The 5,000-nt window shown below is 71.4% G+C and overlaps 1 non-coding gene across 1 annotated transcript; it reads right to left on the reverse strand.

Moving 5' to 3' along the window:
• Positions 1–4,319: 4,319 nt before the first annotated feature.
• LOC135889871 (5S ribosomal RNA) lies at positions 4,320–4,438 on the reverse strand. The gene has a single exon (XR_010562187.1). It is a non-coding gene; the product is annotated as a 5S ribosomal RNA (ribosomal RNA).
• Positions 4,439–5,000: the final 562 nt, after the last annotated feature.

A 5,000-nucleotide genomic window follows, 5' to 3' on the forward strand; every position in this document is an offset into this window, starting at 1 on the left:
CAGTCCGGGGGAAGGCTTAATAGTCGTGCCCCGGGCGCTCCGGGGGGGAAAGCTTAATAGTCGTCCCCCAGACAGTGTGGGTGGGTGGGTGGGGGGGAGGCTTAACAGTCTTCCCCCAGGCTGAGCGGGAGGCTTCGCAGTCGTCCCCCGGGCAGTCCGGGGGAAGGCTTAATAGTCGTGCCCCGGGCGCTCCGGGGGGGAAAGCTTAATAGTCGTCCCCCAGACAGTGTGGGTGGGTGGGTGGGGGGGAGGCTTAACAGTCTTCCCCCAGGCTGAGCGGGAGGCTTCGCAGTCGTCCCCCGGGCAGTCCGGGGGAGGCTTAATAGTCGTCCCCCGGGCGCTCCGGGGGGGAAAGCTTAACAGTCGTCCCCCCAGACAGGGTGGGTGGGTAGCTGGGGGGAGGCTTAACAGTCTTCCCCCAGGCTGAGCGGGAGGCTTCGCAGTCGTCCCCCGGGCAGTCCGGGGGAAGGCTTAATAGTCGTGTCCCGGGCGCTCCGGGGGGGAAAGCTTAATAGTCGTCCCCCAGACAGTGTGGGTGGGTGGATGGGGGGGGAGGCTTAACAGTCTTCCCCCAGGCAAAGCGGGAGGCTTCGCAGTCATCCCCCGGGCAGTCCGGGGGAGGCTTAATAGTCGTCCCCCGGGCGCTCCGGGGGGGAAAGCTTAACAGTCGTCCCCCCAGACAGGGTGGGTGGGTGGCTGGGGGGAGGCTTAACAGTCTTCCCCCAGGCTGAGCGGGAGGCTTCGCAGTCGTCCCCCGGGCAGTCCGGGGGAAGGCTTAATAGTCGTGTCCCGGGCGCTCCGGGGGGGAAAGCTTAATAGTCGTCCCCAGGACAGTGTGGGTGGGTGGGTGGGGGGGAGGCTTAACAGTCTTCCCCCAGGCTGAGCGGGAGGCTTCGCAGTCGTCCCCCGGGCAGTCCGGGGGAAGGCTTAATAGTCGTCCCCCGGGCGCTCCGGGGGGGAAAGCTTAATAGTCGTCCCCCAGACAGGGTGGGTGGGGGGGAGGCTTAACAGTCTTCCCCCAGGCTGAGCGGGAGGCTTCGCAGTCGTCCCCCGGGCAGTCCGGGGGAAGGCTTAATAGTCGTCCCCCGGGCGCTCCGGGGGGGGGGGGAAGGCTTAATAGTCGTCCCCCAGACACTGTGCGGGGGGGGAGGCTTAGCGGTCTTCCCCTAGGCTGGGCGGGGAAGGGCTGGCGGGAGGCGTAGCAGTCTTCCCTCGGGCGGTCCGGTGGGGGAGGCTTAGCAGTCGTCTCCAGGGTGGTCCGGGGGTGGGGGGAGGCCTCAGAGTCGTCCCTCGGAGAGTCGGGTCGGCGGCGGCGGTGGGTGTCAGGCTTTACAGCCAGCCTCCGGAGGGTGAGCGTCCTCGGACGCGATGCAGCCGCCGCAGAGAGGCAGCCTCCGAGGCTGGGAGCGGAGCACCGAGACTGGGGAGAGGGGAGCAGGAGCCCGGGAGGGGGTGGGGTGGGGGGCCTTCAGGACAACCGGTCAACCCCCGGGGAAGCGGCTGTAAAAATTTCAAAGTCCCCACCGGGACAACAGGTCAACCCCCGGGGAAGCGGCTGTAAAATTTTCCAAGTCCCCGCTCGGCCACCAGGTCAACCCACTGAATCTAATGGGTTGACCTGGTGGCCGGTTTGATTTCCGGCCACCAGGTCAACCCATTGGATTCAATGGGTTGACCTGGTGGCCGGTTTGCTGTGCGGCCCGGGTGTCACCCCACTCCGCGGGCCGCGCGGCAGTGGTCCTGAGGACCACAGAGGGGGGCTTAATAGTCGAGATGGAGCAGGTCCGGGGGAGGCTTAATAGTCGTCCCCCGGGCAGTCCGGGGGAAGGCTTAATAGTCGTCCCCCGGGCGCTCCGGAGGGGAAAGCTTAATAGTCGTCCCCCAGACAGGGTGGGTGGGGGGGAGGCTTAACAGTCTTCCCCCAGGCTGAGCGGGAGGCTTCGCAGTCGTCCCCCGGGCAGTCCGGGGGAAGGCTTAATAGTCGTCCCCCGGGCGCTCCGGGGGGGAAAGCTTAATAGTCGTCCCCCAGACAGTGTGGGTGGGTGGGGGGGGGGGGAGGCTTAACAGTCTTCCCCCAGGCTGAGCGGGAGGCTTCGCAGTCGTCCCCCGGGCAGTCCGGGGGAGGCTTAATAGTCGTCCCCCGGGCGCTCCGGGGGGGAAAGCTTAACAGTCGTCCCCCAGACAGTGTGGGTGGGTGGGTGGGGGGGGAGGCTTAACAGTCTTCCCCCAGGCAAAGCGGGAGGCTTCGCAGTCATCCCCCGGGCAGTCCGGGGGAGGCTTAATAGTCGTCCCCCGGGCGCTCCGGAGGGGAAAGCTTAATAGTCGTCCCCCAGACAGGGTGGGTGGGGGGGAGGCTTAACAGTCTTCCCCCAGGCTGAGCGGGAGGCTTCGCAGTCGTCCGCCGGGCAGTCCGGGGGAAGGCTTAATAGTCGTCCCCCGGGCGCTCCGGCGGGGGGGAAGCTTAATAGTCGTCCCCCAGACAGGGTGGGTGGGGGGGAGGCTTAACAGTCTTCCCCCAGGCTGGGCGGGGGGGAGGCTTAATAGTCATCCCCCAGACAGTGTGGGTGGGTGGGGCAGGGGGGGGAGAGGCTTAGCAGTCTTCCCCTAGACTGGCCGGGGGTGGGGGCTTAGCAGTCGTCTCCAGGGTGGTCCGGGGGTGGGGGGAGGCCTCAGAGTCGCCCCTCGGAGAGTCGGGGCGGCGGCGGTGGTGGGTGTCAGGCTTTACAGCCAGCCTCCGGAGGGTGAGCGTCCTCGGACGCGATGCAGCCGCCGCAGAGAGGCAGCCTCCGAGGCTGGGAGCGGAGCACCGAGGCTGGGGAGAGGGGAGCAGGAGCCCGGGGGTGGGGGTGGGGGTGGGGGGCCTTCAGGACAACCGGTCAAGCCCCGGGAAGCGGCTGTAAAATTTTCAAAGTCCCCACCGGGACAACAGGTCACGCCCCGGGAAAAGGCTGGAAAATTTCCTAAGTCCCCGCTCGGCCACCAGGTCCACCCAGGTCTAGCAATGGGGTTGACCTGCCTGATGGCCGGTTAGTATCAACGTAGTCTCACACAGGAGGGCAGCTCTCAGGCCGGCCGGCTGCGGCTGACTCTGGGGCGGTGCCCGGTGCCCGGCAGCGAGGCGCGGGGGGGGGTGGGGGGGGTGAGGGGGGGGGGAGCGACACGGGGCTTACCGGCCCCGGGGCCGGGGGCGCCTCCTGCGGCTTTGGGGGCCGCGGGTCCTCCGTGGCATCCAGGCCAGGCCTCTCCTGCCTGGCCGCGGGGGGATTCGGGGGCGGTCCCGCGGGCCGGCGGCCGGGCGCAGGGGGGGGGGCCCGAGCGAGTCCGCCCCGGGCCCGGGGTCTCCCCCTGCGGCTCAGGGGGGGGCGTGGGTCCTCGGGGGAGGAAGCCCGGGGGGAGCTGCAGACCCGCCGTGGGGCCCTCCAGGCCAGGCCTCGCCTGGGTGGCCGCGGGGGGATTCGGGTCGGGCCCGCGGGCCGGCGGCCGGGCGCAGCGGGGCCGGGAGGGTCCGGGCCAGTCCGCCGCATGCCCGGGGTCTCCCCCAGCGGCTTCGGTGGCCGTGGGTCCCCGGTGGGGCAAGCGGCGGGGAGCCTGACACCCGCCGTGGGGCCCTCCAGGCCAGGCCTCGCCTGGGTGGCCGGGGGGGGATTCGGGGCGGTCCCGCGGGCCGGCGGCCGGGCGCAGGGGGGCCGGGAGGGGCCGGGCCAGTCCGCCCCATGCCCGGGGTCTCCCCCAGCGGCTTCGGTGGCCGTGGGTCCCCGGTGGGGCAAGCGGCGGGGAGCCTGACACCCGCCGTGGGGCCCTCCAGGCCAGGCCTCGCCTGGGTGGCCGCGGGGGGATTCGGGGCGGTCCCGCGGGCCGGCGGCCGGGCGCAGGGGGGCCGGGAGGGGCCGCGCCAGTCCGCCCCATGCCCGGGGTCTCCCCCCAGCGGCTTCGGTGGCCGTGGGTCCCCGGTGGGGCAAGCGGCGGGGAGCCTGACACCCGCCGTGGGGCCCTCCAGGCCAGGCCTCGCCTGGGTGGCCGCGGGGGGATTCGGGGCGGTCCCGCGGGCCGGCGGCCGGGCGCAGGGGGGGCCGGGAGGGGCCGGGCCAGTCCGCCCCATGCCCGGGGTCTCCCCCAGCGGCTTCGGTGGCCGGGGGTCCTCCGCGGAGGAAGCCGGGTGGGTGTTGGGGGGAGCCGGACCCCAGGCGCCCCGACCCGTGACCTGCGGCCGCGACCTCCGACTCGGCAGGAGCGACGAGGGGCTTTCTGGCCCGCCCCCCCCCCCCCTTCTCCTTCCTCCCCAGAAAAAGGAGAGAGAGCTGGCTCGGACCGGGAAAAGCTGCCTACGGCACCTGGGATTCCCAGGCGGTCACCCATCCAAGTACTAGCCAGGCCCGGGACGGTTTACCTTCCGAGATCGGACGGGATCGGGGGCGTTCGGTCCGGTATGGCCGTAGGCACCCGGCTCCGCGCCTCCTCGCCCGCTTTCCCCTGCCGGCGCCCGGGCCTGCCGCACGGCGAGCCCCGGTCGGACTGCCCCGTGCGGCAGGGCCCCCGTCTCTCGCGGGCCCGATCCTTTTTTTTTCCTTTTCAAGCTCCGGGGCCCGGGCTGGCCCGTCAGAGCCCCTTCCCCTCCCCCCCCCCCTCCCTCCGGCGTCGGGAAAAATATTTTCCCGGACTTCCAGCGGGCCCGATCCTGTCAGCCGGGGGTGGGGGGGGGGGCAGTCCCTCGCTGCGGCCAGGGAGGGTGAGCCCGGGGCGGCTTGCCTGGCGGCCGGGTCCCGGCAGGCCCGATCCATTCCCCCCCTCCCCGTCCCCCGTCCCCCAGCGGTTCCAGCGGTTCCCCGCCCCGCCCCCGCGCCTGGTTCGCACCCTGTTCCTTCGGGCCGAGGAAGGCGTACCCCGGGGGGAACCGTCCGAGTCCCCTCCCGGGCACCAGGTCAACCCGTGGAATCGAACGGGGTTCACCTGGCTGGCCGGTATGCTTTCCGGCCACCGGGTCAACCCATAGGTTTTAACTG

This window comes from Emys orbicularis, chromosome 15, assembly GCF_028017835.1.
Source record: "Emys orbicularis isolate rEmyOrb1 chromosome 15, rEmyOrb1.hap1, whole genome shotgun sequence".
NCBI classification, from domain to species: Eukaryota; Metazoa; Chordata; order Testudines; family Emydidae; genus Emys; species Emys orbicularis.